General features: G+C 34.8%; 1 pseudogene; it reads left to right on the forward strand.

The window, feature by feature from the left end:
• LOC127454700 (SR-related and CTD-associated factor 8-like) overlaps positions 1–14,568 on the forward strand; it is a 158,114-nt pseudogene that overhangs the window by 4,625 nt on the left and 138,921 nt on the right.

Below are 14,568 nucleotides of genomic sequence, written 5' to 3' on the forward strand. Positions count from 1 at the left end.
GGAACCATTTACAGCCGCGATAAGGATGGAGGATGATTTTCCAGTGGTGGTGGCGGGTGGCTTGGCGCATAAGCTTTTGCTTTATGCAGATGATATTTTATTATTTGTCTCTGACCCTACTAGATCTATGCCTAGCCTCCACAGATTATTAATTCCTTTTCTAAGTTCTCAGGATATAGAGTGAATTGGTCTAAATCCAAATCTTTGGCTCTGACAGCGTACTGCCCAGTAACAGCTTTTCAGCCGGGCGACTTCCAGTGGCCCAAACAGGGCATTAAGTATTTGAGTTTTTTATTCCCAGCAAATTTGTGTGATTTAGTTAGAGTTAATTTTGACCCTGTAATAAAAAGGTTTTCGAGCAATGTGGGCATATTACATTTATCTATGATTGGGAAGGTTAATGTTATATATATATATATATATATATTAGTTAAAGATAGTTTAACACAATCTCAAACATATATGTTTCATAAAGCAGCTACAACAGTGATCATCATGGACATAATTTGATGCTCCACTGTATTTTTAGAGTTTGGACATTAACTTTGTTACCAATTACTGGTGGAATCTCCAAACTGCAAATGCCGGAACTGAATTTGGACTTTGCACTGAGATAAGAAGTGGTATTGAAACGTCTTAGCGCAATGACCTATTTCTCAGGAAAATAGCAAATGGCGCTTTGCATCACTTCATTTACATAAATATACACACAGTTTGCGCGCAAACACTCCCACCCACGGCCACTTGCGCTTCGCGCTGGCATGAATATTGCACTTAGAATTAGCGCTCTCACGAAAATTGGATAAGATGTTGTGCACGGTCGTAGCGCATATAGCACTACGCTTTGTGCACCCATGAAAACAGAGCCCTGTGTGTTTGTTTTTGTGGATACCATTGACTACGTTTACATGGACACCAGAAAGTGGGTTATTATGAGAAAGTGGCGTATTGTGAGAAAGCACTGTATAAGTGGCATACTCTTTACTCCTGTATACATGCAGCTCGGTCAGTAAGCAGCTTTCTCCACAGCAACGTAATTTCCCCATGACGCTTCTGTAAATAACAAACATGGTATCTGAGGAAGACTTCAATATTTTATTCTCTGTTGCTTCGCTTAATTTCCAGATATTCCAGAGTTGTTGCAGTGTTTGATTCCTTAACTTTCTATTGTGACCTGCATCTCTGCAATTGTGGGTTTTCCCTCTTACGTAAATCTCCAGGAATCCCACAATTTACAAGCGCATATACGCAAAAGTGAGGGACCGCCGATATTTTAAATCGGTGTGTATAAATGGTATTGTTTATAGAGTATGTGCTTGTTTATAGTGTATGCGCTTTTCCCACTGTACTCCAAGACATTTTTGGTTTACTTGTTGTTTGGCTCCATTCTAAGACGTTTGTTATTTGGTCTGTTCCATGCACATGCACACTCTTCAAAAGGCTGTTAGAATGCTGCTTTTGTGTTTACATGGCCACATAAGTAGCTTTCTCTGGGAGAAACCTGGGTGTGTTAAACCGCTTTCTCTTAATCCCTTAAACAGTGTAAGGAAATTGACGTTCTTGTTTACATGATGCTTCAGAATGCCTCATTCTGCAAAAACCCAGAGTAAACCTCTTTCTTAAGTGCATGTTATCATGGTCATTAATGAGTTTTTACAATAAGAGACTTCTCTTTGTCAAAAGTGCCTGGAGTGTGGTAAAGAAATAGTTCCCCCCAAAAAGAAAATTCTCTCATCATTTACTCGCCCTCGATTACACTTCCTAATGCTCTGCGCATGCGTAAAAGTAATCGAAAGATAATTTAAGTAATAGAAAGGAAGTGTAATCAAGCTTGAAATGATGATTGTGGAGACTGCAATGGCAAGATGTACAGTATAAAATGAGTTGTAATGTGGTCTGTTCTCACCCAAAATTTATTGGATTACTTCAGAAGACATGGATTAAATCACTGGAGTTTATGGATTAATTTTATGCTGCCTTTATGGTCTTTTTGGAGCTTCAAAATTTTGGTCACCATTCACTTGCGTTATGTGGACCTACAGAGCCGAGATATTCTTTTAAAAATCTTCGTTTGTGTTCTACAGAAGAAAGAAAGTCAAACGCATCTGGGATGGCATAATGATGAGTAAATGATGAGAGAATTTAAATGTTTGGGTGAACTATTCCTTTAAGGGGATTTCCTATGCATAAAACACCTCAGTCGTGCCAGTCAAACATTGTGGGCACAATGGGCAAAATACAACATGATCTCCTTGAATCATGTTACTATACCTAGAGTTTTACAAAATAATTTTTACGTGACTACTTATTGCGTATTGCAGAAGTTTCCTGATGAAATAAACACTAAAGGTGCTACAACAATGACTTTTATTCCCTTTGACACAAATCACAAGCAAATTTTCAGTTCTTAAACACTTGCTTTTCGCCCTGTTTCTCACACAGTGCTATCTTATGACATCAAAACACTTTCACTATAGCACATTACTTGTAAGGCAATACATTTTAACATTTCCTTTACATGACACACTACATTTACAATTGCGTTGTAACTCAGCTGAGAGAGCGTTGCCCTTGCTATGCAAAGGACCAGGGGACAAGTCCTGAAGAGCAAACTGATTGACACTTGAGCCAAAAGTGTCATTTAAGCTTCACAAAATGACATGGTTGCTTGAGTAATTGTGTTTTTCATCTCACATTTTCTTTTTATAACATTTTTGTTTAAGGGTAGGGAGATACATTTTGTTGATTTTCAAATCGATAGAGCAGTAGCCTTCAAAAACTAATTTGTTTGGGAGAAAATTTATTAGCACCACACAGTGGACATTTCACCACTGAACTGTTGGGATACATGTAATGAACCACGTAATGTCATTTTGCAAAAAATGTGGCCACAGTCAAGTAATTTTCCTTAGATCAGGCTGGCAATCTTAATTTAACTTGGATGGTTGGAATTGGTAAGTTTATCTTTGCTAAAATAATGACAACAATTGCCTACTTTATCCTTGTATCTATTTTCATATACTATGCAAAACTACCATGGTATTTGAGGAGTCTAGGGCTGGGGATTGATACAGATTTCCCATTCCGATTTGATTCTGATTCACAAACTTTCGATTTCAATTTAGATTTGATATCAATTTCATATTGGTGTATTTAAGTTATAATGTCAATTTTGCTTACATATGAAACACTTTCTCCTAGCCAATGCTGTTAATTATACAGGGGACCTTCTAACTATGTACATTACAAAAATATAAATTTTACAAATTGTATTTTTATTTGTTTTGCATCATTTTGTTCACAGTTTAGCTTTTTAAAAATGTATGAATCCATGTATTTCATCAATAAATATTATATTAAATTGCATATATTATATTTTGTTACTGTTTATTGCATAATTTATACTATTTTCAAGTAGGCCTGTCATGATTATTGAATAATTGTCTGATCGGATGTCAACCAGAGCCACTTCTGTCAGGAAGAGCATGTGAAGCACTTCTCAAGTGCTCTGATGCGCGTGCCCGTCAGCAGAGGCTCGCAAAACTCCCGCAAAAATATCAACAAATATAAACTTTGATAGGGAACGCAAAGCGCCCCGGTTTCTTTTTAACTTAAAAATCATGTAATGGCAAATGTTCCTGGTCAAAGGGGATTCAAACACACAGTGTTAATGATGCACAGTGACACAGAGGAGGAGACACCTACTTACTACCTACTTAAATGATGAAACAAAATCTTAAAAGGCTTTGCTTTATGAGAAATAAGGACTTGTGGGTTTAATCAAAGAGTATTAAAATAATGTATGGAAGTGAAGAAATTAGGACAGAAGTATTTTACTATTGCATAATATAATATATTATATAAACATAATAAAGTTTTTTTTTTAATATAAAACAATAAAATATATATTTTTATGAGTTCCAAAAACAGCAGTGTACATGTACAATTGTACATGTCAAAACTAAAGTTGACCAAAAAGAGAGACATTGTTTAAGAATTTAGAAATATTTTGATATTTAAATATTATTTTTCATGTCATTCTTAAGTTTTTAAAACCTTAAAAGGAAATCATATATCACTATTTTATTATTTGTTTTATATGTTTGAAGTTAAATATGTAAAGAATTACTTCTTAAAGTGTATGAAGCACACATATATGACAATGTACAATACAATAAATAGTGAAAGCCCTAAAAGAGACAAATAATTGTCATAGCCCTCAAACAGACAATTAATTGTCATAATTGCAATAATTTGTTTGACAATTAATTGTCAGCCAAATTTCATAATCGTGCAGCCCTATTTTCAAGTATTTATATTAATTTGTAGAACACAAGCTAAAAATCATTGTATTGTCTCTTTAATAAAACCAGCAGTTCTGTAAAGAGTATTTGTAAATGAGCACATATTAATGAGAGAGGACTTGAATGGCTACTTTACCTCATCTGTGCTATGTGTGATAATTAAATGTTTTTTATTTATTTATTTTTTATAAAACATTTTAAAGAACAGAAAATATATTAAAAAAGACATTATTCAATAACAAATGGATTGTGTGGATCTTGTCTTTGGACACAGATCACATGGAATGAGTCAAATCAAACTTTAACTCTCAAAACGCGAAGAAAGGATGCTGAACTTCTTAGCCAATATTCTACTAAATCCGAACATTTACCAGCTAGTGGCTAATCACATACATTTTTAGTCGCATAGCGCAAAGATTGGTCTCATATGTGAGTGATTTACTTGTATAGTAGAGAGTTGCGCATATAGTAAAGGATCACTCTTGGGATTTAAGAATCGATATCAGGATTGTTCAAATGAAGATCACGATGCATCAGAAAATCTTTATTTTTACAATAAAAGTAACATATAGATTTTCTCAAAACTACAGAGTGCATTGTTGTCTTTCAGTTATGAATCTATAACAAGCTATTTCACAAGTATCTGTTTCACAAGTCAGATCTGTTATCTTAAAAATAATGCTAATTTGCCAAGTTGAGTGTGTTACAGGCCTACCCATGATGTGTTACCACTAAATCAAGACTTTACTTTTTCTGTTGGTTCTGTTAATTATTATTATGCTACAATCTAATAATTTTCTCCATCACAACGCCATATGTCAACCCTTAGATCCATGACATCACCATATGTCGTCTTATTAGGAATCTTTTAAATATTTAATGGAGACTTGCTGTTGAAGGTTTAAAGAAACGACTCCTGGCATTTCCTGTTTTCCTCTTTAATTTTATGGGACTGTATTTTCGCTTGGTACACGATAGAGCATTACAGAAAGCTTTAAGTTAAATGATAGGCACAAATACAATGAAACACATTTTGGTGAACGTTAAGAACTGAACAAACTTTACTAGTTCCTGATTATTACAACATCTGCAGCACTTTCCTCAAACATTTCAGTTCCAATACACTCCAACTTTCCACAAAAGATCTTTGATCACATTTGACAATCCGTTGATATTTGCATGAAGCCATTCTCCATTTATAACAGCATTGAGGTGACAAGGGGTGGGAACACTGTCTTTTGCATTAAAAGCTGAACCACCCAATACAAAGCCGTCAGATCACAGGAGCTTAGTAGTGCCAGCATAAGAGCAGTGATCTTTATAAACACAGCTTAACGCAATGGGGGAAATGCAACCTTAGGTAGCATGGTTCATTAGCCCACCAAGGGTGCATAGCCAGGCAGAAAGGTGGACGGGACACGGCAATCTCAGTTGTGGCAGAGGACTAATCCTCAGGAACAAATGGAATGCCTTAAACACACAAGCGGACCAATGAAAGGCGCATGCAAACTTGAAAGTAATGCACCATAAAAGTAGTCTAAAAACACCTTCTGAAGCCATATGATAACTTTTGTGTGAGGAAAAAAGCTAAATTTGTCATTCACTGAAAAGTTCCTTCTTTGCTGTAGCTTCAAAATCTCAGTCACACTCAGCACCTTCAAATATAATTTAAGAATCGGGTCTCCCACTGCATGGTGTAAAGGTCACATTATAATAATCCTCATGCAGCACCTGCAGTTGGGTAAACAGAGGAAGGGTGTTACTGTGCAAGCAAAGACAAAGGGTCTTAACCACATCAGGGCATCATGGGAAATCCTGCCCTTGCCTTCATTTGACCACTGCGTTAAAAACAAATCTTAGTTAATGGGGTCTTTTTTTATATATTATTTTGTAGAATCAGTTATGTAAATGACACCTGTCTCTCGGCAAGGTTATAAATGATTTTTTAGTTTGGCCAAGGAAAAATCTAATTTTCCTTGATCTTTGGAGATAAGAGTGCACTGTACTATGAAAACATACTGTAAATTTTAGGACTTCCCAGTGCAAATAGACCATTTTTAAAAACTAAGCTGTAAAAAATGTATATGCGAACTAGTGTTGTCAAAAGTACAGATACTAAAATAAAAAAGAAGTAACGATACCAGTGTTTCTGCAGTACTGGTAGTACCGAGCACAGGCTCAATCCGGTACCAGCGCTCCGTATGACTGACACACGACTGCTTTAAAATGCTCATTTTGAGCATGTACTTTGTTACTCCTTACAATGAAATGGACAATTAATCAAATTAAAATCATGACATGTCCTAGTTTGATTTATTAATCCGCCAAAGGCTGCAATCTTAGTGTGGAAGAGATGCGTACTTTGAATGAATTTTTAAATCCGACTGCTCATACACTGGAAACTCCACAGATATTGAGATTAATTCATGACACGTTGTATCAGATGACAGAGCAGAGCACCAATCTGCTGTGAACCATGCAGAACATGTAAACTACGTATATACTGTATTTATATAATTAATTCACAGCATTTGCGCTTTAATCTCTCAACTCAACTTTATTTATATAGCATTTTAAACAACAAAGTTGACCAAAGTGCTTCATATACACAAATACCAGTTATCTAAAACACAAAATACAAACATTCCAAAACTGTGTCCTACATTTCATTTGTCAGACTCAAAGGCCGGTGTAAAGAGAAGAGATTTCAGACATGACTTAAAAGTCTCTGTGTTGCAAACTCTTTATATGGAAAGTGAAGCTTCAGGCAAAAAATATACGTCATAATAAAAGCACATTTCAAAATATAACCTAGAGCCCTGAAATTGAAGAAATTGTGACAGAAATTTATTACAACTGTATAATAAAATGTAATATTCACTGTAATGATAAATAATAATAATAATAATAATAATAATAATAATAATAAAGAAATATATCACAAGCAAGACTGCTGTGAAATAAAAGTTTGGCAAAAAAATGCAATGGCATGTTGAAAAGTTCTAATTTCACTTGTTAGAAGTTTTAAGAATGAATGAATTAGACACCATTTTGATGATGAAATTAAAATAAACTCTAAAACATGGAGTTCTGGAAAATGATAATAATAATAACAAAAAGGAAAACCTGATTTGGTAAAGAATAAAACATATTTCAGTAGGGTGCTATTTAAAAACACTTAAGCAATGCATCATTGATTGAGAAACACTTGAAGGAAACATGCATTTCTTTTAATTTATTATTTACATTGTAACTTTTTAAATAGGCTAATCAAGTGTGTTCAATAGCACATTGTCATATTAGCATATTTATACTGTGGTACCATGACAACACTAATGCAAACTTATTGTTGAATTGTGATTTTTGTATATAAATGACAGCTGTCAATTTAACACGTAAATTCAGTGTGATTATGAAAAATAAATAAAAAAATGCTTTAAATAAAAATTTGTAATAAGGAATTCAAGCTTGAAGCAACACTTTCATGTTTAATTGGGTCACAGTCAGCAGGGGGCAGTCAGCGCAACTCCAGCTGTAAAGGTCATCCACAAACCACACTTAATATAAACAAAATGAGTAAAGGAGCCTCACACAACAGGACACGTTCTTGTGTTCAAAGACGGATGGAGTACAACTCCGATCGCAGAGGTCTCGAGCCTTGTGAAATTGCATTTAACTTGACATAGCTTCATAAAAATGCATTGTTTATGAGAAAGACGCTAAAAAAAAACATTCAAATGCAACGCTATCACAGTGAGATGCTCCAAAAGCGTCTGCCTGATGCATTTGTATGTAGCCCAACAAAAATAGCACTGACAGATGCAAAAACGCATCCTGTGCGAACAGTGTCTACCTTGGACATTGTCGAACTCCATTGCAAAATGGATTACTGTGGAGTGTATGCCAGTGTTATGGAAATAAACCAAACAATATACTGACTTTTAAAGCCACTTTTTGCATTTTCTAATCACTTTTCTGCAACAAATTATGTAATGTCTTTAAATGATTCTAACTGAATTGTTATAAATATTATATTTATTATTTAAATGTTATTATAATTTGATTATTTTGATTGTAATTTGATTATTAATTTGATTATATTATTATATATTATTATTATATTATTTAAATATTTTAATTTTGGGGCCTTTTTCAGCAAATATTGAAAATGTGATTAGTTGTGATTAACTTGATTAATTAATCAGCATCATATGTAATTCATTTGATAAAATTCTTTATTGATTGACAGCCCTAGTAAAAAAAAAAAAAAAAATCATACACAGATTTTACGCATAAATACGTGCATATGCATGATCAGTGAGTGAGCTCAGTTATTCCAATGTTATTTTTGAGTCAGCTACAAACTATGTTGAACCTAACAGTAAGCCCACATCCCGTGTATTAGCAGACTACATACGCTGTGGGTTTCACATAAGAAGGTGTATCTTAAATGCAGCACATCAGCAAACAAATTACTTTTTAATGCTAAGTGTCAGATACAGGGTGGGAAACGGTCATGAAAACCCCCAAAACTACTGTTTTTGGGTGCTAAAATCTTTACTAACATAAGTGAACAAATCAGTTATGGTATTACCCCTTTAGACCCCATGAAATATAAGTTTGGCTATGCAGTCTTTTTTTTTGTGTTAGATTTGAGGCCATCTATATGCTATTTACTCAATGTTGACAGAATCAGCCTTGTGTCATAGAATCACGTTACTAACTATAGTTTTGTTAAATTATTTTTAACTGGCGTGTTGTATGAATTGTAGCAGTTTCCTGGTGAAATGAACACTAGAGATGCTACAACCACTTTTATTTAAAACAAAATGTATTTCCCTTCGATTTGTATTGTCCAAACTTCTGATAAACAAGAAAGAAAACTGCACTCGTCAAACCATTTCATGGGGTCTTCAGGTATATGGCAGAAAGGCAGCCTTTAAATTCTAGTCCACCATTTCGTGTGTGTGTGTGTGTGTGTGTGTGTGGATCACAGGGTTGAGTCAGTCATTCACTCATAACAGCCTGCATGGTTGTTGTGACTCATCTGCATCAGAAAATTTCACATGCTTTGGAAGACACCCACCACAATGTCTTTTATTCATTCTCTCAGTATTCACTCAGGATCTAATCAAAATTCATGTATCAAGTAACATCAAATAAATAGTCTCATCATACTGTACTTGTAGCGAGGAAGCCGAGGCAGGTGTGTTAAAATCCACGTGCAGTTTTAATAACAGTATAAATAGTAAAAAAAAAAAAAGTAACAAAATAAAAAAAGGGAATTAAAAAAAAAAGGCAAGCAATAGTAAACAAAAGGCAGGCAAGAGTTCAGTACACAGGCAGACAGTCCAGAAAGGCAAACCAAGTAAATCCGATAAGCAGAGGGGTAAACAAAAGGCAGGCAATAGTTCGATACACAGGTAAACAGTCCAGAAAGGCAAACCAAGTAAATCCGATAGGCAGAGGGGTAATCTGGTAAACAGGCAATAAATCCACAAAACTCACAAGCTGGCTGGGAGACATGAGGAACAGGAAGGAGTCAAAACACAGGGAAAACAGGATGGGTAAATAACACTCAGAAATGTTGACAAGGCAAACAAGACTTAGCACTGAATGTGAGAAAACCAGGAACTTAAATAATAGGATTAAATGTGAAACAGGTGTGAGAGTAATCAGTCTGAACGAAGGATTATGGGAAATGTAGTTAGTGAGAAGTTAGTAATCTGGGGATGGAAACCTCTGCCGGTGTACAGGAGAGGTAGCAGGTGCCACAGGTGTAACAGTATTGATTTACAATATTTTTATTTTAAAGTGTAAGCTAACTTGCATAACTGAAGTGAAATGTAATATGTCCCTGAAGTGCTTCATTCATGCTCTAAAATCGATTAATAAATGATAACACTTTTCCTTTGTTACATTGTTGTGTCTAAAGCTAAGTTTTTATTACAGCCTTTTGGACCCTCCCACCAAATTTGCTTTGCAGATGTACATTTCTAAAATCCAGAAACTAGATAAAGGTATTGGACTACATGAAAAGCCACATTTGTCGCTATTTTAGAGCAATAGTCTATTTTTGGACTCTTGAAAATTGGACATTTTGACAGTATTGTTTTTATGTGAACAAATAAAGGTAGATTTCTAGTTGCAACATTATTTATACTTCAGATCTTTTTTTTGTCGGACTAGTTTAATATCATGTGACCCACATTTAGTTTTTTTGACCATTGAAAATGGGTACATTTCAACAATTTATGCATTGTAGCCACACTGAGAGCCCCATATCTCTGGGATTTAACCATATAGGGCCTTAAGGAAATACCAAAAGGAAAGTTTGTTGTGAACCAGAATCTTAAAGGATATTAAAGAAATAGGCTATTTAATACTTCTGGAGTTATAAGCAAATTATTATTATTTTTTTATTATTATTATTTTTTATTTTTTTTTTTTTTTTGGGAAAAGCACCTATACTTGTTCTGTGAAAAAAATAAAATAATGACACTGCCACTTTTCTAATTTTTTATTTTTATTTTTTAACATGTAATTTTGTTCAAATCCTAGGCGAAAATTGTTATGATCCCCCTCTACAAAATAATGTATTATTTTGCTTTGATCATCATTGATGTTTATCTTTCTTCAGATTAAGTATTAACAAAATAAAATTTCAGCCAGGAACGTTTCTGAAATTTGGTTGATTTGACAGAATAACCATATAAAAATTGCTTTGAAAAATTGTGTTGCTTCTAAAGTTTGTTAAACAGCACAAAGTTTTTTATTCTGTCATTTTAATGGAAATATAAAACAACTGCTGGCAAAACAGTAGAGTGAGATAACTAAATTATGACCCATCTACATTCAAACCGAATGTGTAGTTTTACTTTACTATTTGCTGTGTATATGCTAATAATTGCAGCTTCACAGGCAGGTGGGCCGGACCATTAAAAAAACTAAATGTGAAGTGAAATGTTTATTATTTGAGCAGTTAAGTTGTCTAAATCAGTGTTTCCCAACCTTTTTTCTGCCACGGCACACTTTTTATGACTAAAAAATTCTACGGCACACCATTATCCCACATAGGCTAACCATCGTCAATATTTTTCCTTTTCAAGAACTTGTCCATGTTTTCTGTCCGTCTTAGTAGCGTGTTTACTTGTAATGTTTGAAATTCGGCTATGCAAAAAAAAAAAAAAAAAAAAAACAAGTCATATAGGTAAGCTATGCTGTGTGAGGTCACAGGTGGCAAGAGCGCTAAATGGGTAATGAAAAAACAACTGATTTGCTTCTTTTCTAATTTGTAGATTTGTTCTTGCAATGCCACAACAAATTACAGAGATGCAAACTCATGAGGGGTGAAAAAGGTAAGACAATCACTGGTACACGAACATTTTTTTCTGGGGATATTTTTTTTAAAAGAATAAGCTAAAAGCACCAATTCCAGCTATATTAGTGATTCAAGTTTATTCAAGTTTACAATTGTGCAGAATTAGCTGCAAATTAGAGAGTATTTTGGTGAGGCTTGCTTCTGTTTCACAAATTTGTTCAGTTTTATTAACTGATTACTAGGCAGCGACAAATGAGCATCTTATGTGCTATGAGTGAGTCAGTGAATCATTTTGAGTCGTTCATGACCGAAATCTACCATTAAAAGAATTAAAAAGCATTAAAAGTACAAAGCAGATCTATAGTCTTCCTTCAGTCTGAGCATTATTTTTCATCCAAAAAGACAACAATAATAGTCTAACAATAGTGAGTTTCAATAACGTCCTTACCTTCTCTTTTATTAAAATTTGCATGGCTACAAATCTATTGACTTCAGTATAAGAATTATAAACACAAAGCAGATCTACGGTATTATTTTCCTACAGTAGCCTATTTAAACTGCTGAGCATGACTTTTATCAGAAAAGACCACAATAATAGACAAATAATAATAATTTTGAGTTTCAATAATTTTCTTTCGTCATTGTAAAGCACATTTCACATTAGTTGAGTCGAGGCGTCAAGGCTCCGTTCAACGCCAAGCATCAAGCGCCGCATTGCCCTCCACATGACAAGAGTTGCAGAAAGCATCACAGAGGGCGATTTTACGAGTTTGCCACATAAAAAAGCGGGAGGTGTGCACAATAAACATTGAAAACATGTATTTGGAAGAGAGAAAAAAGCTTGCAGTTGCTTTGATAGCAGAAAGTAATAAAAGGACTCGTTTATGTTTAGGTCTGAGCGTTTTCTTGGTGAATTTAAATTAGTTCAATAACTGGGGTCTCTGATATTCGTAAACAATAAGGTAATATTTAATTAAAAGAAATTATGAGACATTCAATGTCTCTTCACAAATTTGGACAGTTTTTAAATATTTCTTGTTGCTTAGTACTCTCAAAGACATTATTGGTGAAGCAAAAACGTGTGTGTGAAAAACACTTTGGTGTAAAGTGGCATCACTTCAGTGTATTCTGCAGCGCTGACGCGAGTCATGTGAAAGACCCTTAACGCGTATAAATATGTCACTTTTGCACATTAATCATTGCTCTTCACAATCACAAAAGTGACTGAATATGGTTTCAAAACGGCGCATTTCTCCGAAAGGTGAGGAGTTTGGATCCCTGATTTTATTTATTTATTTATTTATTTATTTATTTATTTATTTTTTCATGCATTTATTTATTTTGTGGAATCTGATAATTTTCCATGGCACAACTGACAATCTTTCAAGGCACACTAGTGTGCCACAGTACAGTGGCTGGGAAACACTGGTCTAAATAGTTCTTTTGAGGTACATTTGTAGGTGGAGGAACTTGGGTACGCGTTAGAAGAAGGTCTAAAGACAAAAGTATACTTCGGTTTTCTGCATTCAGGATCGGATCATGCACAGAATGCATGACGCAGATTTTGTCATCAGCACAGTCTTCACGGATGCTGATGATGTGCACAGATGAGGACTGTCTGTGTGTTGAGAAAATCCGGGCCGCGCACGGACAGTCCTCATCTGTGCGCATCATCAGCCATGTGCCTGTTGTTAACTGTACTAAAGATTATTACAAAGCAGTCGTAGTGTGCATGTGTCGAACACGTTCAATAGAATTTTCTATTTTGTGTGCGAGATGATCTGGCATGCAAAAAAGCAAAGTATACCTATTCCACAAGTACACGGCGTGGATGCTGCCATCTTTGCATCATGAGCACTCATTTGTAGAAATATTTATTTTGCCAGGATATATGTGTTTTCTTTTTTTTTTTTCTTTTTTTTTTTTTAAGGTTGTTTGTTAGATTTTTGATGTTGATGCCCGCTTGTCTGCTAAGCTTCCATTTTAAGTGTGTTTACTGTAAACATGTTTCATGTAAGTCTATACTCCATAAAAGGTGTGTTAAAATTATTATATTTGGCATTCCACACATATGGTATGTAGACATTAGGTAAAAAAAAAAAAAAAAAAAAAAACTGGAATATTCCTTTAATGTTCATGGCTACATTTAAAGTCCTTTCAGCAGAAAGATACCATAGGGTTGTGGTTGGTCCACAACCACCCAAAGAGAGGGCTTCATTTTTCTTATGAGAAGTTTATATCATCATCTGGCTCTCATTGAATTTCTGACTCAATAATGAGTCTGTATGCAACCAACAAGTTCATAATTAAGCACTTTTTGTGTTGGTTCAGTGTATATTTTTACTAAAATAAAGGTAATGTGAGGTTTGCCTCTGTAATTGTGGTTTGGCAGAGGGGGATGTAGCAGAGAATGGGGAGAGTAGATCCAACCACAGATGCCTTTTTGTTTTCCTAGTTACTTCTGATTACAGGTTTCTCAGACTGACTTTCATCCTCCATTTAGTCACAACAATTGCCATGTAATGAGTAATGAAGAGATTTTGGGAAGTGTGAGATAATGGCTGCTCTTACAGGTCTGTTTATGAATGACTGCAGGGCAGAAACCATACTTTGTGTAAACAAGTAGAATGTGTGAAACCACTAGCATTGTGCTGTTATGTAAATTCTTACAGTCCTTTCAAGAAGCACTGACTTGTCAAAGATGACTCAAATAAACTTCAAGGAAAAATAAACATGAGAAGAAATCACAAAGCTCAATAAACTGGTCTGGGTAGCTCAGTGGTAAAGACGCTGGCTACCACTCCTGGAGTTCGCTAGTTCGAATCCCAGGGCGTGCTGAGTGACTCCAGCCAGTTCTCCTAAGCAACCAAATTTGCCTGGTTGCTAGGGAGGGTAGAGTCACATGGGGTAACCTCCTCGTGATTGCTATAATGTGGTTTGTTC

The sequence above is a fragment of the Myxocyprinus asiaticus genome, chromosome 17, assembly GCF_019703515.2.
Source record: "Myxocyprinus asiaticus isolate MX2 ecotype Aquarium Trade chromosome 17, UBuf_Myxa_2, whole genome shotgun sequence".
In the NCBI taxonomy this organism is placed as follows: domain Eukaryota; kingdom Metazoa; phylum Chordata; class Actinopteri; order Cypriniformes; family Catostomidae; genus Myxocyprinus; species Myxocyprinus asiaticus.